The sequence below is a fragment of the Budorcas taxicolor genome, chromosome 7 (assembly GCF_023091745.1).
Source record: "Budorcas taxicolor isolate Tak-1 chromosome 7, Takin1.1, whole genome shotgun sequence".
NCBI lineage: Eukaryota > Metazoa > Chordata > Mammalia > Artiodactyla > Bovidae > Budorcas > Budorcas taxicolor.
In genome coordinates this window covers 97,407,703-97,428,882 of record NC_068916.1, presented here as the reverse complement: position 1 = coordinate 97,428,882, position 21,180 = coordinate 97,407,703, and positions in this window count along the sequence as shown.

Genomic DNA, 21,180 nt, shown 5'->3' with positions numbered 1-21,180 from the left:
TCATTTCATTCTAAGAAATCTATCATAACAAACAACCATTCAGTCCTTGTTTGGTTATTCAACACTTTTGCAGCACTGTATATATATTTAAAGTTATTAGCCATTAGCCACTTAAAGATATTTTCAAACTTTTATCCTTCTTACATTTAGAATGTCAAATATTTTAATCTTTAAATTGCCTATATTAAAATAACAATTAAAGGGAATTCTCTGGCAGTCCAATGGTTAGGACGCTGTGCTTTCAAGGCCAAGGGCCCAGGTACAATCACTGGCCAGGGAACTAAAATCCCAAAAGATACGTGGCATGTCCCCCCCAAAAAGTAATTTAAAGAAATAATTTTATAAATGAATTCAATTAAAAATTCTAAACTTCATTAGGTTCTTTCTAAAAAAAAGAATCTAAATAATCAAAATACATGTTTAAGAAATCAAATAGTTTTGAAAGGCTAACAATGGAAAAGAATAGCCTGGGCCTCATCTCCCTTCTCTCCATCTCTCATCCCTGTTTCCAAGAAGCAAACACTTCAACTATATAAAGCTATTTCTTCCATTAGCAATGTCCACTTTTCTAAATAATACGTATTAATGTGTAGATATATCATTTACATATTTTAAATATCTCTTGACTTGTTGTTAAGAGAGAGTTCGATTTTGTCAGTTAGGATGCCTCAACTTCTAGTAATGCCAATCCCACTTGGTTTAAGAATTAAGAAGTACACAGATTCCTGCCGGAAGCCAGCGTAAGGAATTCCACCCATGACAAGGTCATGAGGAAGGAAGCCTGACAAAACGCAAAGACGTGATCAGGCTTTAGGGGTTCTCCCTGGAATTTCCTGAGCATGTACCCCAAAAAACCAAAAATCTGCCGGCTTTTGTATTCTGCTCTTTTGATATTTTCTGGGAAAAGTCAAATCAGGGCTTTAGTCTTCTGCATTTGAAAGGGATGTTTCAGTTAAACCCCTCTGATAGCTCTCTAGTTTGCCTAACAGGTTCCCTGGACCTCTTACAGCTTGTGAATTGCTTACAGCCCCCCAACCTCGAGAGGCACAAAGCTTAAAAGCATCTTAAAGATACAGAGCCTTTTCTAGAGAGTTAAAAATCATATTGGTGACGGGTTTTCACTATTGATTCAATGATTGCTGCCAGACCTCCATATTCTTTATCTTTTAGGCACCTGGGAGGATGTTGATCAATATAAACGGGATATGAAAAAAGATGTATAGTAGTTTTGATGTTAGCAACGCTAGATTTTTGAGTTAACTTTTTTTTTTGTTGTGGATCACTGTACTCCTTTCACTTGTTATAAATTGCTGTATCTTTGCTGTGTAAAAATGTAACTTTATTTAGTGTTTTTCTGAGAGTAGCACCAGACTTTCAGAAGATCAACACAAATAAGCCTTTTGGTTGACAAACCTTATCAGAAAAGGACTGTAAAACGTTAATTGGCCCTGTTGGCCGGAAGATGATGTAAATTACCTAAGATTTGTGTATACAACTAGGTATATATAGAGAAAAGCCTGGTTTTGATAAAAATCTGGGCTGCTAACGCTGCATAACTTTGGGCTACCCATTGATCTCCATGTATTATCAAAAGTATAAAAAGCCTTCTAAACAATAATGGACCAGTTTCTCAGACTAGTCTCTCGGCCTAGTTTCTTGGGAATCTGGCTCCCCCCGTGTCTCTCTCTCTCTCTTTTTCTCCCTCTCTTTCCTTCTCCTCTTTACGCTAATTTCAGGCTGAATTCCCATCTGGAGCGGGGTGGCTCACCACGTCTACTTACTTGCCCTGGCTTTTAAAACCTATGAGAAAGGGAGCCTAAGGCGGGGCACCCTTCGATATTCAAGTGGGCGCCAGTGGCCCAACGTAGATGGTGCAAGCTTCTTGTCTGGAACTTTATTGGCCTTCCCCGTAAGCCAAGTTATTCAGCCTTCTTTTTCCACTTAATTTTCCTACTACAATATTTCTCCCTAATCTAATCTTATAATCTTATGTTAATAAATAAATAAGTTTTTCCCTCGCCAACGCCGTCCCCGCTTCAAATTCCCTGGATCCACCGGGGCTAGACCCCGGCAGATTCCCACAGTTAGAAGTCCAGAGTTTGTAGTCAACCTGAGTCAGCTTTCATTCAGTGGCTCCAGCTCCAGTGCTGTGTGATTCCCTCAGTTCCATTCTCCTCTGGGTGATGTCTCCATCCTTAGACTGCTCTGGTGGTGGCAAAACCCCTGTTAACAGTTTCTGGTTTCACACTGACACACCCAAAATCCAGAGAAAGAGGTTCATTCTCTGATCTTTCACACTGGAACAAGGAAATCTCTTTTTTTTTTTTTTTTCTGAATTCCTAGACAGTTCTGGGCTTCCCTGGTGGCTCAGATGGTAAAGAATCCACCCACAATGTGGGAGATCTGGGTTGGATCCCTGGGTTGGGAAGATTCCCTGAAGAAGGGCATGACAACCCACTCCAGTATTCTTGTCTGGAGAATCCCATGGACAGAGGAGCGTGGCAAGCTACAGTCCATGAAGTCGCAAAGAGTGGGACATGACTGAGGGACTAAGTGCAGACAAGACAGTTTTACATTAGTACTACAAACTGGGTCACAGCTCATTCCTGAATCATCCCCTATGGCCTAGGGAATGTCATGAATGTATTGGTTAACACCTGCCCATCTATACATTTATTAGAGTGGCAAGGGGAATTAGGTTACATGAGTCAATTAGGATTAACCGGATCCACTTTTAAAGTTGAATTACATGCCCACTAGGCAATGGGGGAAAGGTGGAATGGACGTTGAAGGACAACGCTGACTTTCGCTGTAGGCATTTAGTATTCACATGCCACTCCTACCCCAAAGACACTGAATTACAGCATCGTATTTATTTAAAACAGTGTTAACTTTATGATGATTCTGGAAAAGATGGCAATAAGAGTCCTAGGATTTTACATCCTTTCTGTAGAACTTTTAGACTTTAACTGTAACATTTTAGTTGCTTTAAAAAATTGTACAAAACTTACTGTCCACATATCCTTTACTTTTCCAAATGTTTCACTGTAGCAGAGTAATAGGGAACTTTACCTTCTAGTAGGGGAGAAAGGAAAAGGCAAGTAAGACAAGTAAAATGAAGAAATTGTAAATCATGATCATTGCTATGAAGAAAACAAACAAGATAACTAGAAAAGTCACTGAGGAAGTCTCCTTTAGAGTATGTTGTTTAGAAAACCGCTCTTAAGGAAGTGAGAGACCTGAAGGATAATGCATAGCTTGCATGAGGATAGCTGAAAGAAGGAGAACAGGCCTAGAAACAACCAGACCAAAAGCCTGTGAGTGGAAAAGAATTTGGCAGGCATTGAGGACAGAAAGGAGGCCAAGTGACTGGAACGTAATGAGTACGGGGGAGAAAAATGGGGGGTCTGGAGACTCTGGAGAGCTAGACTGAAGTGAGATCATGCAAGCTCTTGGAAGACCACGGAAAGGAGGCTGGCCTTTTCTGAAAGGGTGTTAAACAGTAGAGTGATGTGGTTTGTTTTATGTTCTTTTTCTTTTAATTTTTTTTAAATTTTATTTTTTTACTTTACAATACTGTATTCGTTTTGCCATACATTGACATGAATCCACTACAGGTGTACATGAGTTTCCAACCCTGAACCCCCCTCCCACCATCCTCCCCATATCAACTCTCTGGGTCATCCCAGTGCAGCAGCCCCAAGCATCCTGTATCCTGTATCAAACCTAGACTAGCGATTTGTTTCTTACATGATAGTATACATGTTTCCGTGCCATTCTCCCAAATCATCCCACCCTCTCCCTCTCCCTCAGAGTCCAAAAGACTGTTCTTTACATCTGTGTCTCTTTTTCTGTCTCACATATAGGGTTATCATTACCATCTTTCTAAATTCCATATATATGTGTTAGTATACTGTATTGGTGTTTTTCTTTCTGGCTTACTTCACTCTGTATAATTGGCTCCAGTTTCATCCACCTCATTAGAATGGATTCAAATGTATTCTTTTTAATGGCCGAGTAATACTCCATTGTGTATATGTACCACAGCTTTCTTATCCATCCATCTGCTGATGGACATCTAGGTTGCTTCCATGTCCTGGCTATTATAAACAGTGCTGCGATGAACATTGGGGTACACATGTCTCTTTCAATTCTGGTTTCCTCGGTGTGTATGCCCAGCAGTGGGATTGCTGGGTCATAAGGCAGTTCTATTTCCAGTTTTTTAAGGAATCTCCACACTGTTCTCCATAGTGGCTGTACTAGTTTGCATTCCCACCAACAATGTAAGAGGGTTCCCTTTTCTCTACACTCTCTCCAGCATTTATTGCTTGTAGACTTTTGGATCACAGTATGGACACCTTATCTTTGACAAAGGAGGCAAGGATATACAATGGAGTAAAGACAATCTCTTTAACAAGTGGTGCTGGGAAAACTGGTCAACCACTTGTAAAAGAATGAAATTAGATCACTTTCTAACACCACACACAAAAATAAACTCAAAATGGATTAAAGATCTAAATGTAAGACCAGAAACTATAAAACTCCTAGAGGAGAACATAGCCAAAACACTCTCAGACACAAATCACAGCAGGATCCTCTATGATCCACCTCCCAGAATACTGGAAATAAAAGCAAAAATAAACAAATGGGATCTAATTAAAACTAAAAGCTTCTGCACAACAAAGGAAACTATAAGCGAGGTGAAAAGACAGCCTTTGGAATGGGAGAAAATAATAGCAAATGAAGCAACTGACAAACAACTAATCTCAAAAATATACAAGCAACTTATGCAGCTCAATTCCAGAAAAATAAATGACCCAATCAACAAATGGGCCAAAGAACTAAATAGACATTTCTCCAAAGAAGACACATGGATGGCTAACAAACACATGAAAAGATGCTCAACATCACTCATTATCAGAGAAATGCAAATTAAGACCACAATGAGGTACCATTTCACACCAGTCAGAATGTTTTATGTTCCTAAAGAACCCTCTGGTTGCTATACTGAGAGTGGATGGGAGGATGGTGGCAGGGTACGGCAGCAGTGAAAGTAGGGAAAACAAGCAGGATACTGTGGCCACTCTCTTTCTCATAGTGATTCTACTGGAGTGTACTTTTTGTTCTATAAAGACAGTTTTTAAAAAAGAAGTTTGAACAGTTTTGAAAATTTCTATTCAGCTTTAAGTATTAATGTACTGTCATCTAAAATTAAATGTTTATTGAACTATGAAGACCTGTAGGACATCAAACTTGAAGTACTCACACTTATTTTTCCTTCCATTCAAATATATCTATTAGTCTTTGCTAATGATTTCAGACAAATCATGTAGGCTCACTTTTTCTGAAAGTTTTGCTAGTGATACATATGAATTGATAGTTTCATGCAATTTTTATCTACATTTGTTTAATTAAAGGGATATTAACTGCTCAGAGGAAAAAAATATGTGAACCACAGTAACAAGTGATACCAAGAAATCACAGAATCAAATTGATTTCTAATTTTTTTTTGAAAAAATCCTTTATTATAACTGTTACACCAAGTCTCCAAACACTTCAAATTTCAGGTTGAAAAATTAAAATCTACCGAGAATTTAAAATATGAAAAGAGAGAAGCTTCTAGCTAAATAAAGCACTTTTTCAAATTTATAATTACAAAAATTAGCATAAATGAAAATAAACACTTTTTAAAAGTTAGTGAGTGCTCACTCGTACTCCTGAAATCACATCAGATTCCTTGCTGTTCAACAAACAGAATAAGTATACTCTAGCCTTGTGATTTTTTTCCTCATTCTTCTACATGGTGGAATATCTCTGCCCCTGAAACCTATCTGCAAGTCTCTCTTTACTTCAGATGGTGGCTCACATCTATTACCGTATCAGAGAAGTGCTCTGTGACTCTGTTTAAAGTACCATTTCCATCACCCTGTATCCCCCCTCTCTCTATATATATATTGTATATATATTTTTTTTATTCATAGCTTGTACCACTATTAGGTATACCATATGTTTATTTTCTGGCTCCCCTCACAGGAATATAAGCTCCAAACAATGTGAGGACTATTTTTGGTTGTTGTGGATTGCCATATCTCAAAACACTTAAAACAGAAGGCAAAAAACACAGATGTTCAACACATAGTTGTTGAATAATAGTGTGTCCTTTTCAAACTAACCCCTGCATTCTTAACATTAATTGAATCTAGGTTGTCTTAAACTCATAATGATTCAGCTGTATCATTTTAAAGTGAAGACTTTCTTTGCTCCTGTATGATGAATTTCAGGGCTGGGGCACCAGGTCCCAGCCCTGTCCTCCTTGTCTCCAAAATATATGCTCCTTAGAAGCTAATGTTATCAGCTCTGCCACAGGTCAGTCCTCTCTAGCTCTTCATGTCAGTTGCTCTCTTATTTATTATCAACTTTAGTTCCTGTTTACTATCATGTTTTCCCTTTTCAAGACAACATTCGGTCATTTTCATTGACTTAAAAAAAAACATGTAGATGATCCATCCAAAAGCATACTCAATTTTGTGTCAGTGGGTTTTTTTGGTTTTGTTTTTGGTTTATCTCTAGCACTTCTTTTTGATTCTTTATGATTTCTACTCTCTGCTTCGATTACCCGTGTGTTCTTCCATGGTGTCTATTTTACTAGTCAGAGCCATTAGTATACTAAACCCAGTTGTTTTAAATTCCCATTCTGATAATTCCAACATCTTTGCCATGTCTGGGTTTGATGCTCTTTCTCTTCAAATTATATTTTTTGCCTCTTGACATAACTGGTAATTTTCCATTGATAGCTGGATATGTTGTATTAGGTAAAAGAAACTGCAGTAAGTAGATCTTTAGCAATGTGGCAGTGATGTGGGGGAGGCGAGGGGAAGCATTCTACAGTCCTATGCTTAGGTATCAGTCTTTCAGTGAGTCTATGCCTTCAGACTGTACTTCCTAGTGTTTCTCAGGTTCTTCTTTTTCTGCCTTCTTAGGTGGGACAGGACGGCTAGAGTGCGCTGGAGTTGGGTATTTTCCTCACCCTGTGTCAGTTAGGCTCTGATAATATCCTAGGAGACTGGGCTCTAGTTAACTAGTTTCCCCAAGGACAGGCATTCTTTAGACCAGAGTGCTCTGAGATATTTCAGAATGGGCCCTTTTCCTCCTGCTGGAAGCTCAGGAAGATTTTTTGTCAGATATTTACTGCCGGGACTCCTGGAGGTAAATTTTACCATTTTGTCTTCCGCACCCTCCATGACTGAGTTCCCTGAAGTTTTTTTAACTCTTTAAGAGTTGTCTGCACTGAGCTTCCAGAATTCACAATTATAGGTCAGATTTTTGTCTCCTGGATGGTTCCCACAGTGGTTTATGCTCCTCTCTACCTAGGTAAACTGTAACTACCAAAATTCTCCAATCTGGGGACAGAGATCTGTCCTGAGTCCTCCCTACACTTACAGATCCAAGAAAAGTTGTTGATTTTTAACTCCATTAAGACAAAGCGAAAACTTGTAAGCTCTTTACATGCAGAACCAGAAAAAAACGTAATTCTTTAACTTCCTCGCCTCCAAAGACTATTACATAGCTTCAATTCATATCAGACTAACCCTAGACCATGTAAGCCCTGATAACTGCACTACCCGTGTTTTGGGCATCTTATTCAGTACACCGCCTCACTTTATACTGGCAATAAGCCTTTGGCCTCTGAGAGATGTCCAGTCCACTGATGCCCCACCTCCCACCCCCACTCCTTTTTAATTATCTGTGTTTACTCCCATGTTTGCCCAGCTTGGATTTCAAGGCTCATCATTATATTCATTCTTTTTCAAGCACAATAACTGCCTTGGCTCCCACGTCTCTGTCTGTTGAATTCACTTAACAAAATCCCAAACCTTCTTGAACTCAATTTGGTTCTTTGTGCAGAAAACCAAGCAACTTACAGAAACAGTACAATTAGCTGAATGACTTCTCTTTAAATTCATAAACACAGACTGCAAATTAGCACTCAAGACAAGCTGGCAATCCTACTGTGCTTCCTTAGGAAGTTCATGTTCACATTTTCTAAGGTAAAAATCTCATTTTCCCCCCTGTTATGTCAAACTCCTTTACTCTGCCTATTTGCAGTTGATGATCCTACTTCATAATTCATTATGAATACAGAAACCATGAGAGGATTTACTTCATATTCATTCCAACAAATACTCTCACTTCTCTGTATCTGTACTCAGCTTCTTAGCCTTTTTTTCCATTCAAAATTGAAAGAGTGTCATTTTTCCTATTATGGGCAATTCTACCTCTTAATACCTATAGTTTCTTTTCTTCTCAATATTTTGCTTCTTCAGTTATTCCATTTGACTACTGCTACTGCTGCTGCTCCTGCTAAGTCACTTGTCGTGTCCGACTCTGTGCGACCCCATAGATGGCAGCCCATCAGGCTCCTCCATCCATGGGATTCTCCAGGCAAGAGTACTTGAGGAAAGAGTGGCTTGCCATTGCCTTCTCCAAAAGAGCTGATGAGCTTTTACTTAAAACCAACACACTGTATGGTACATTTTTGGAAAAAAAAAAAAAAGTTCAAAGATGAAAAGATCCATTAAATCAAATTTTCCTTCTCTGCTTATTATTCATGCCAGTCTGCCAATGTATATTAGTATGTCCTACTTAAAAAAAAAATCCTTCTGATTTCCTCCATCCATCACAGCTCTCTGACCTTTTCACAACAAAGGTTACACATACACACATTTATACAATTTTTACAACAAAAATAGCATTCCTCTCTCCCACTTCTCTATGCCCAACTATCTTCAATATTTATAGCAGTTTTATATGTCTCATTTCCAAATGACATGCTTGTATTGCTATTTACCAATGAATGGTAAATGAGGATCTCAAATGTTTTTTTTAACACTCCCAGTTTATCTTGTTTCCATCATGTCTACATCTCCAAAGCTAGTCCTCTAACTTTAACAGCCATTATACTTAGAGTAGGCTTCTAAGTGGACAGCTAGAGTGTGGAGAGTCACTCTTGCTACTACTACTATGCATTTTCTACACAGCAACCAGAACAATCTTGTTGAAAGCAAATCAGATTATGCTATTCTCTGGTGTGAAAAACTTTCAATGGCATTCGGTCATGTTTGGGATTAAAAGTCAAATGCTTTCCATGCCTACAAAGCTCTAGATCAATGGAAGTTCCTTGATTTGTCTCTTTAATCTCAGAGTCAACCCAGCTTCAACTATGCTTCAGTTATATTCACCTCCTTCAGTTCTTCACATGTAACAAACTCTTCCTTACCTTAGGGTCTTCGCACTTGTTCTCCTTCCTACTCTTCTCATAGTTCTTGCCACAGTACACCCCACCTTACTCTTTCACTTATAGCTTGAAGAGCCTTCTCTGACCACCCACTGCTCTTTCCATCTAAGCACGTCTTTCTTTACTCTGATATTACACTATTTCTCCTTAATAAAATCCGTCCCAATTAGCGAGCTTGTTTTCTCACTCATCTCTCTCTCTTCTCCCCCTTTCCCAAACTAGAATGTCAATTCCAAGTAAGAAACCCCTTGTTTACCTTGACACTATTTTCCATATAACTAGCCCTAGGATAGATATATAAAGATCATACAAGAAATACTTCAGTTAATTCTGGAGTCTGTAGACTAAATATAAATTTAACTAGCTAGCTAAAGTATATATTGTCCCCAGTAGGAATGAGACAGAAAACTGTTGTTTAGTCACTAAGCTGTGTCTGCCTCTTTGTGACCCCATGGACTGTAGTCCTCCAGGTTCCCTGCCCATGGGGTTTCACAAGCAAGGATACTGGAGTGGGTTGCCATTTCCTTCTCCAGAGGATCTTCCTGGCCCAGGGATCTAACCCACGTCTCCTGCATTGACAGATGGGTTCTTTTCTGCTGAGTCATGTAAAGACGTGAGAGCTGGAACATCTAAAGAAGGCTGAGTGCTGAAGAAATGATGCTTTTGAACTGCGGAGCTGCAGAAGACTTTGAGGGTCCCTTGGACAGCAAGGATATCAAATCAGTCAACACTAAAGGAAATCAACCCTACATGCTCATTGGAAGGTCTAATGCTAAAGCTGAAGCTCCTTACTTTGGCCCCCTGATGTGAAGACCTGACTCATAGGAAAAGATCCTGGTGCTGGGAAAGATTGAAGGCAGGAGGAAAAGGGGATGACAGAGGAGATGGTTGGATGGCATCACTCACTCAATGGACCTCACTCAAAGTCCAGGAGATGGTGAAGGACAGGGAAGACTAGTGTGCTGCAGTCCATGGGGTTGCAAAAAGCTGAACACAATTCAGTGGCTGAACACCATCAACAGAAGTCCTTGTAAACATGAGCTAAGTGACCCACCGCCAAGTCAGTCATTTGAAAATCTGTCTGTACCCAATTTGAATTCTCTTGTACTGAGTCCTCCAGGGCCACTCTTGACAAGGGACACTATGATTCTTCATTTGGTGTAAGGATACCCACTTCTAGCTGGTGCAGAATCTTTTGTACTGGAAAACAGGCGTTTGAGAGTAGTAGTCTTGCAGTTCCCTGGTGGCTCACATAATAAAGAATCCACCTGCAATGTGGGAGACCTGGGTTCAATTCCTGAGTTGGGAAGATCCCCTGGAGGAGGGTATGGCAGCCCATTCCAGCATTCTTGCCTGGAGAGTCCCCATGGACGGAGGAGCCTCGTGGGCTACAACCCCTAAGGCTGCAAAGAGTGGGACATGACAGAGTGACCAAGCACTACACAGTCTGTGGTCTGAGTCTCCTTTGGGATTTTATGGCATGCAACTGCTCTACTGCGGAGGAGTGCCTGCTAATTTTCTTTTATGGAGATTCCTTTCGTATTTAGCTAGTGTGGAAGACTTTAGTGGGTCTGGTTTCTCCTTGTCAATTCTTCTGGACTTCTGTTTCTTAGCAACAGTTGAGAGACTGTCCACCCCACTGTTCTCTGCTTTAGCCTCAAAGCAAACAAGAAAATAGGCAAGGCAGTTTGCACTCTGCCATTCAGTAATATACCCAGACACATACTGCAATCCAATCCTAGCAGCTAATGATAGGCAATGCAAAGGATCACCACACTTTTGTGAGGCCTAACAGGGGATTAGAACTGGAAAATGTTTTGGAGGAAGCTGAGGAACTGGAGTCCTTAATATCACATTCTTCCATGACAGTCCTATTCCTAAAACTTCATTTTCTGGTATTCTAGTGTTAGAAACAGGCGGGAAAAATTTATGTTGTAATTCAATGAGCCCCTTCAGTCATTTCTTGATCTGGTTGTATATTCTCAGACCAAAGGCAAACTGACTTCTAACAATTTGCTAAATTTGGCACAAGTCAACTCCAATCTACTTTCGTCTAGGAACTTTTTTTTGGAATTCTTTTCAAATATACTTTTCAAAACTCCACACATAGAAAGCAATGCACCAATGTGTTTTATTTTTGGCCACCAAGATCTCTGTGCCCTACAACAGTGACTGTATCAGTCTGAGTTCTAAGACAATACCGGAGAAAGCCTGGCTAAAAGATTCACTGCTGTGTAACAGCATCTTAAGGCAGGAAAGTCTCTATTGCCTGCAGCCCTATCTTGATTCTCTCAGTTTCAGTTTCTCTGAACTTTGCTCTTTGCATTCCCATTCACAGTCAAATTAGAGCGGGATTCTTTCAGTTGCAACTGGCTGACCCACTTGAGCAAACATGAAATTTTATTATAAGAATAAATTATGACAAATATTTCAAAGATAAGGAGCAGATTCCTCTCCACAAGGGACTACGATCAGGAACTGGAAAATTATCAGGAATCAAAGCAGCTATTAGGTCTGACATGTCAGCACTGCTTCATGAAAACACAGACTGGAATCAAACTGCCTGGGTTTTATTTTAGCTTCAAAAAAGAGAGAGAGAAAAGGAAATAAAAATATTTCATTTACTTCTCAGTTTCTTTACCTGTAGAGAACATAACTCTGATTCTCCACATGCTGCTCCCAAAGTAGCCCTGGCCTAATTTTATGTTTCTCAGGAAAAGATCAGCTGTCTGACACTTTCTCAATCCCAATTTTAAATTCGCAGAACAATCTGATTGGTTCAGATAGGGTTCAGCTGTTCACCCTAGCTAAAGCTAGGATAGTGTTACTATGAAACATTTTGAAACCTAACTGATATAAAGGGAAGAAGCAATTACCTTAGGACACAACTTGCTAAAAGATGCACAAAGTTAGTGGAGATAAGGCACAGATGCTCAGAGACACAGTTCAAAGTATGATGACTTGATGCTGAGAGGCTGTGTCTTTTCAAGCAAGGAGTTTAGAAGTGCCACTCTTGCTGCTCAGGGTACATGCCACCTGCTGTAACAGCTCACTGCAAAACAAATGCTGAATGCTATTTTCACTTTTTGTGTTCTTTTGTAAAAACAAAAATCCTCCTTGGATTTCTTTTGCTTAATGAAAACAGGTACCAAGGTACGTTTTTCATAAAAGTGAAATGGCATCAAGTGAACTTTCAGAAAGCAGGGGGTTCCTGTACATATACATATAGCTGCTGAGGCCCACCCTGAATGTCTGCGGCTATTTCTCAGTAGTGGGGTATCATGAACCAAGCCTAAATTTTTTAAGAATTTTTTTTATACTTCTCCCAACTCATCCTCTGTTCTTCCAGTTACAAAAATTCCCAATGTAAGGGCCTTGCCTTAAGTCACGTAGTAATAATGAAGCTGTGCTACAAAACTAGGTCTAATTTCAAATCCAAAACTTATTTTCACTAACAGTGCACTAGAGTTGTTTTTACCTATTGAGAACTTGTTAGGTAACCAACCCTGTGTTTAACCAAGTGTTTAAGATATAACACTTCAAGTAGTTCAAAATTAGGTTTCCTTATTTTTTTTCATAATTAACTAATTTTTTAAAATTGGGGTACATCACATGTAAAGTTCACAAAATTTAAATATTCAGCTTGATCAACTTCATATGTATGCTATCATTTAACAACCAGTAAGATCAAGATCCAGAACATTTCCATCATTTTATAAGGCTCTCTTGAGCCCCTTCTAAGTCAATACCTATGCCTAGAGAAATAACTATCTTGACTTCTATCATCATGAATTAGTTTTCTTTGCCCTTGAGTTTCATATAAATGGAATTATACAATATGAATTGGTTTTTGTCTATTTCTTTTAACAAATACCTATGAGATCCATCCATGTTATGGTGTATAGCAGTTTATTCTGTTTTATTGCTGGGTAGTATTCCATTGTACAAATATACTTCACTTTGTTCCTGTTTGAGGCCATAATGAATCAAACTACTATGAACATCCCTATATATGTAGAAATCTGCACTCATTTTCTTGGATATACACTCAGAAGAGAAATTGCTGAATTATAGTCCTAAATTCAACTGTAACCAAGTTACAGTATTCATAAAATATATCAATTTCCCAAAGTGACTACAACCAATTTATACACCCAACAGCAGTAAGAGTTTCAGCTGGACTTTTTTTAAAAAGCAAAATAATGCTATCAGTCTATTGTGCCACTCACACTGCTTAGTTCTACAAATGTATTTTATTTGAGGCTCTTTTGTTGCTGATTATAAGCAAGGCTAAGCTGTTAGGTATAGCTAAGTTGTCAGGTAGATCCTTCTTCATTACCATTCTTACTAAACCACAGGACCCACCTGTTAAGATTTTACAGTAAGTCTTCTACACAGGAACAAGTTTTGAGAGTGTATATTTTAAGTCCAATTTGTTAAATTCAACAAAGTTAGCTGAGGTACCCAACTAACACAACTGGCTATAGAGTACTGTACTAATAGGTTTATAGTAGCTTTCACACACACACACACACACACATTAAAAAAACAAGCAAAAAATAAAACATTTTGAACCTTACAGCACAGTACCTTGAAAAGTAGTACAGAACACCAGCTGGCATGCAGGGACAGGTGTCAAGTGAAGAGGCAAGAAGAGTTACTGCAGGAAGGAGAAATGAGGTGGGAGACACTAGAGCTGAAGGATCGTCAGCACCAATAGACAGAGGGCGAGCTGCAACTTCACCCACGCCTGATGTTGATGGAGCACACCTTCACATCTTTGAAGGTTTGCAACTTGGAAGGTTCATATGTAGAGGATTTAATGGCACTAAAAAAAATAACTACATGGCTTTCTATCATATTTTGTAGCAGGGTTTCTCAACAGTGACGCTATAGTCATTTGGGGCCAGTTAATTTTTGATGTGGGGGGTTGTCCACTGCGTTGCACTATCTTCAGCAGTATTGCTGGCCTCTACCCACTGTATAGCAGCAGCACCAAATCCCTTCCCCATTCCGTGTGACTACCAAAAATGTCTCCATATTTTGCCAGATGTCCCCAGAGACACAAAATCTCCCTCCCTATTAATGATCACTGTTTTGAAAATAAGCGACTGACCTCTCTGCACTTCATCTAAAATAAATGTTGTCAATGCAATATCAGCAAGATGATGTGTTTTTTAAATGCCAATGACACACTAGATTAACATTTAAAAAAGTAAACTTTTAAAGAATGCATATGCCTAGCCCCCTCCTCAGAACAATGGAATGGAATTGAAGCAGTACTTGAGTAATTTTGTCATGAATCTCCTATGGTGATTCTAAATTTTAGCACAGTTGAGAACCACTTTCTTAACAGATTACTTTCCCCATGAATATATGCTTTAAAATAGATTTCCATCAACTTTTCAAACACTAGTAGAGCATGAGGCATGTATTTGAGGAGTAGAAGGCGCACAGAAACTCTCAAATCCTAGCAATTAGGTGACTACCGACAGCCCATAACCATAAACAGTGGTATCTAATGTTGTTTCTGATTGAAAAAATAAAATCCTTTTCCTGAATCACTTTTAAAATAATGTAATTTCTTTCTGAATGATTATGTGGTAATCCCTCCAGCTAATTCTTGTAGCTAACTCATATATTCAATCTTTCTCTGATGAGGACATTTTCCGTCGTGTCTGAAACACTCTAAATCTCTTACCTAAAAAAAAAAAAAAAATCATGAAAACGAGGAAAAAAAAAAAATCATATTCCCTTGCAAGCCAAAGTCAAATCATCTGAAAGAGAAATTGAGGCTCACTTTTGCATTTATCACATTCTACTCCAATCTGGCTTCTAGGCTTATTATGCCAATAAAATGTTAATAGTTCTTGCTAAGGTAACTGATGACTGCCATGGTAACAAATCCAGTGGATACTGTTCTGGTCTTATTTCACATCACGTCTCAACAGCACTGGACACTATTCACCACTCCTTCCTGAAGCACTTAGGCCTTTGTCCTCCACTGCACACCCTTCTGACATCTGCAACTCTTTATCCAGCTAGTATTCCTCTACCTAGCCAAAAATTAACTGAAGTTCTTCATTATACACTCCAAGGCTGACTTCCAAGCCGAGTTCACGTACATTAAAGATTTTATCTACCCTCTACATACTTAACAGTTTCTGTTTTCAGTCCAGACCTCCTCCTCAGGTCCAGACTTCTATTGAAAAGCTTCTTGGATGACTTAGAAAGACAGGAGAAACTCAATTCTAAACATCCTGCTATTCAACTCCATTCTATGTACAGCTTCTCTCCTTCCCCAACACGGAATCCTAAATGCATCAACAAATCCTATGGACACTTTCTCCCAAATCTACTCTCTCTTCTTCCACACTATTACTCTGGTTCATTAAAGTTATTTCTAACCTTTTAGACTCCTAATTCAAGAATATTGTGTCTGCTTTGATCTGTCTTCAATGTTTTTTTTTGGAATTTACAGTTAAAATTTTCAATTTGCAAATCCCATCATTACCACCCAGTTTACAATCCTTCAAATGTTTATTCCAGGGAAAGAATTCACTTCTTTCCCCAGCCTTTGGGCACTTAAATGCCCTGGTCCCCATGAGCTTCATCTTCCTCAGTTATCACTCCAGCAGTACCGTATTTCTTTCCCTAGAGCAACAAGGTGTCATCCAAATCAGAATACTTCTGAAATTAAAAAAAAAAAAAGGTCTATCCTTGGCGATAAGGAATCAGAGCAAGACCCAGTTTCCCCCTCAAATCAGTCTCTCCCATCAGGAAGCTTCCACAAGCCTCTTATCCTTATCCATCAGAGAGAAGACAGAATGAAAACCACAATCACAGAAAACTAATCAAACTGATCACATGGACCACAGCCTTGTCTAACTCAATGAAACTATGTGCCATGCCATGTGGGGCCACCCAAGACGGATGGGTCATGGTGGAGAGTTCTGACAAAACGTAGTTAACTGGAGAAGGGAATGGCAAAACACTTCAGTATTCTTGCCTTGACAACTCCATGAACAGTATGAAAAGGCAAAAAGATAGGACACTGAAAGATGAACCTACCAGCTTGGTAGGTGCCCAATACGCTACTGGAGATCAGTGGAGAAATAACTCCAGAAAGAATGAAGTGACAGAACCAAAGCAAAAACACCCAGTTGTGGATGTGACTGGTGATGGAAGTAAAGCCTGATGCTGTAAACAACAGCAACATTGCATAGGAACCTGGAATGTTAGGTTCATGAATCAAGGTAAATTGGAAGTGGTCAAACAGGAGAGGGCAAGAGTGAACATCAACATTTTAGGAAAAAGTGAACTAAACTGGACTGGAATGTGTGAATTTAACTCAGATGACTATTATATCTACTACTGTGGGCAAGAATCCCTTAAAAGAAATGGAGTAGCCATTATAGTCAACAAGAGTCCGAAATGCAGTACTTGGATGCAGTCTCAAAAATGACAGAGAGGTCTCTGTTTGTTTCCAAGGCAAACCATTCAACAACACAGTAATCCAAGTCTATGCCCCAACTAGTAATGCTGAAGAAGCTAAAAGTTGAATGGTTCAATAAAGACCTACAAAGACCTTCTAGAACTAACGCCGAAGAGATGTTCTTTTCATTATTGGGGACTGGAATGAAAAGCAGGAAATCAAAAGATAGATACCTGGAGTAACAGCCAAATTTGGCCTTGGAGTGCAAAATGAAGCATGGCAAAGGCTAACAGAGTTTTGCCAAAAGGACGCACTGGTCATAGCAAACACCCTCTTCTGACAACACAAGAGAAGACTCTATACATGGACATCACCAGATGGTCAGTACCAAAATCAGAGTGATTGTATTCTTTGCAGCCAAAGATGGAGCTGTGTACAGGCAGCAAAAACAGGACTGGGAGCTGACTGTGGCTCAGATTATGAACTCTTTATTGCCAAATTCAGACTTAAATTGAAGAAAGTAGGGAAAATGATGAGACCATTCAGGTATGACCTAAATCAAATCCCTTACAATTATACAGTGGAAATGACAAACAGATTTAAAGGATTAGATCTGATAGAGTGCCTGAAGAACTACGGGCGGAGGTTCATGACATTGTACAGGAGGCAGTGATCAAGATCATCCCCAAAGAAAAGAAACTCAAAAAGGCAAAATGGTTATCTGAGGAGGCCTTACAAATAGCTGAGAAAAGAAGAGAAGCAAAAGGCAAAGGAGAAAAGGAAAGATATACCCATCTGAATGCAGAGTTCCAAAGAATAGCAGGGAGAGATAAAGCCTTCCTCAGTAATCAATACAAAGAAATAGAGGAAAAGAACAGAATGGGAAAGACTAGAGATCTCTTCAAGAAAATTAGAGATACCAAGGGAACATTTCATGAAAGATGGACACAATAAAGCACAGAAATGACGTGGACCTAACAGAAGCAAAAGATACTAAGTGGCAAGAATACAAAGAATTGTACAAAACAGATCTTCATGACCCAGATAACCACGATGGTGTGATCACTCACATAGAGCCGGAAATCCTGGAATGAAAAGTCAAATGGGTCTTAGGAAGCATCATTACGAACAAAGCTAGTGGAAGTGATGGAATTCCAGTTGAGCTATTACAAATCCTAAAAGATGATGCTGTGAAAGTGCTGCATTCGCCAGCAAATTTAGAAAACTCAGCAGTGGCCACAGGACTGGAAAAGGTCAGTTTTAATTCCAAATAAAGGCAATGCCAAAGAATGTTCAAACAATCGCACAATTGCACTCATCTCACATGCAAGTAATGCTCAAAATTCTCCAATCTAGGCTTCAACAGTACTTGAACAGTGAAGGAAGTTCAAGTTGGATTTAGAAAAGGAAGAGGAACCAGAGATCAAATTGCCAACATCCGTTGGATCATCGAAAAAGCAAGAAAGTTCCAAAAAAATGTCTATTTCTGCTTTATTGACTATGCCAAAGCCTTTGACTGTGTGGAGCACAACAAACTGTGGAAAATTCTGAGAGACAGGAATACCAGACCACCTTACCTGTCTCCTGAGAAATCTGTATGCAGGTCAAGAAGCAAGAGTTAGAACTGGACATGGAACAAGATTGGCTCCACAATGGTAAAGGAGTACATCAAGGCTGTATAGTGTCACTCTCCTTATTTAACCTAAATGCAGAGTACATCACATGAAATGCCAACCTGGATGAAGCACAAGCTGGAATCAAGATTGCTGGGAGAAACATCAATAACCTCAGATATGCAGATGACACCACGCTTATGGCAGAAAGTGAAGAACTGAAGAGCCTCTTGAAGAAAGAAGAGTGAAAAAGTTGTCTTAAAACTCAGAAAGCTAAGACCATGGCATCTGGTCCCACCACTTCATGGCAAATAGATGGGGAAACAATGGAAACAGTGAGAGACTTTATTTTCTTGGGCTCCAAAATCACTGCAGATGGTGGCCACAGCCATGAAATTAAAAGATGCTTGCTCCTTGGAAGAAAATCTATGACCAAGCTAGACAGCATACTAAAAAGCAGAGACATTACTTTGCCAACAAAGGTCTGTCTCATCAAAGCTACATTTTTTTCCAGGAGTCATGGATGTGAGTGTTGGACTATAAGGAAAGCTGAGTGCCAAAGAATTGATGCTTTTGAACTGTGCTCCTTGGACTGCATGGATATCCAACCAGTCAATCCTAGGGGAAATCAGTCCTAAATATTTATGGGAAGGATTGATGCTGAAGCTCCAGTACTTTCACTACCTGATGCAAAGAACTAATTGGAAAAGACCCTGATGCTGGCAAAGATTGAAGGCGGAAGGGGATGACAGAGGGTGAGCTGGTTGGATGGCATCACTGACTCAATGGACATGAGTTTGAGTAATCTTTGGGAGTTGGTTATGGACAGGGAAGCCTGGTGTGCTACAGTCCATGGGGTCACAAAAAGTTGGACCCGACTGAGCAGCTGAACTGATCCTTTGCAGACTGGGATAGTTATGTAGAAACCATCCCTCTGGCCCCAGAATTTTTTGCCATGTTACCTTTACCTGTTACGAAGCTCTTCACTTCCCTTTTATCTAATTCACATTAAATACATAAGTTCTCAAACCACGTCACTTCCTTTTCAGACTAGGGTTCTGTATTATGAATTCTCACGGCCCTATATGTTTTTTCATACCATTTTTCTGAGTTATGATCTCCAAGCCTGATTGTTTCTTGCACTAGACTTTAACTCTTGAGTGTCTGTTTCTGCTCTATTATAACCCTCCTTCCCTGTTCCTGCCGAATGCCTGGTATGCAACACAGTGAATGAATGTCAATATATTCATTGACAGGAGCTACACACTGTAGTATGGAAGCAACTGTTTATTTCAATATAATGATATGGTATACCTACAGAATACAAAATTTAAATGTCCTAAAAGGGAGGTGAGAGAGTTGCATTACATTTCTCATAGGGTACTGGCACAATTGGACAGGGTACTCAACAGCTACTGTTTTATTTACACCTAAAATAAACTGATTCATAAGATAGAGGAACTACATTCATTTATGAGACTAACATCTTCCCAATAACCTGAAGAAACGTGTGGCTAGAATATTAGTGTCTCCCAGGTATAATAGGATGCAATGCTGGAATCAGACTGTGAAGGAATTAAAATATTATGTATGCAAATACATGTGGTATTAAGTAGTGGGGATTAAGCAGAAAAGCTGAACAACAATATATATGAGGTAAAATGGACAGTATACAAAGGATTTGGCAGAGAGGAAGGAATGATACCTTCAGTTCAGTTGCTCAGTTGTGTCCAACTCTTTGAGCCCCATGAATCACAGCACGCCAGGTCTCCCTGTCCATCACCAACTCCCGGAGTTCACTCAGACTCATATCCATTAAGTCAGTGATGCCATCCAGCTATCTCATCCTCTGTCGTCCCCTTCTCCTCCTGCCCCCAATCTCTCCCAGCATCAGAGTCTTTTCCAATGAGTCAACTCTTCTCATGAGGTGGCCAAAGTACTGGAGTTTCAGCCTTAGCATCATTCCTTCCAAAGAAATCCCAGGGCTGATTTCCTTCAGAATGGACTGGTTGGATCTCCTTGCAATCCAAAGGACTCTCAAGAGTCTTCTCCAACACCACAGTTCAAAAGCATCAATTCTTTGGCGCTCAGCTTTCTTCACAGTCCAACTCTCACATCCATACATGACCACTGGTAAAACGATAGACTTGACTAGACGGCTTTGTTGGCAAAGTAGTCTCTGCTTTTCAATATGCTATCTAGGTCGGTCATAACTTTCCTTCCAAGGAATAAGCGTCTTTTCATGGCTGCAGTCACCATCTACAGTGATTTTGGAGCCCAAACAAATAAAGTCTGACACTGTTTCCACATCTATTTGCCATGAAGTGATGGGACCAGATGCCATGATCTTTGTTTTCTGAATGTTGAGCTTTAAGCCAACTTTTTCACTCTCCTCTTTCACTTTCATCAAGAGGCTTTTTAGCTCCTCTTCACTTTCTGCCATAAGGGTGGTGTCATCTGCATATCTGAGGTTATTGATATTTCTCCCGGCAATCTTGAGTCCAGCTTGTGCTTCTTCTAGCCCAGCGTTTCTCATGATGTACTCTGCTATAAGGAGGGTGACAATATACAACCTTGACGTACTCCTTTTCCTATTTGGAACCAGTCTGTTGTTCCATGTCCAGTTCTGTTGCTTCCTGACCTGCCTATTATCGAGGCACTAATCTGATATTCTGAAGCTAAGCTACTTAACTCCCTCCCACCAGCACCTCTGCACACTTAAATTTTTAAGTAGAATCATTGTATCCACTTCAATACCTATTTTATACACAGTTGCTTCTTAGTGTCATCTCCAAGAATTTCACATCTGAAATTTAACTATGATTTTAAAATTTTAT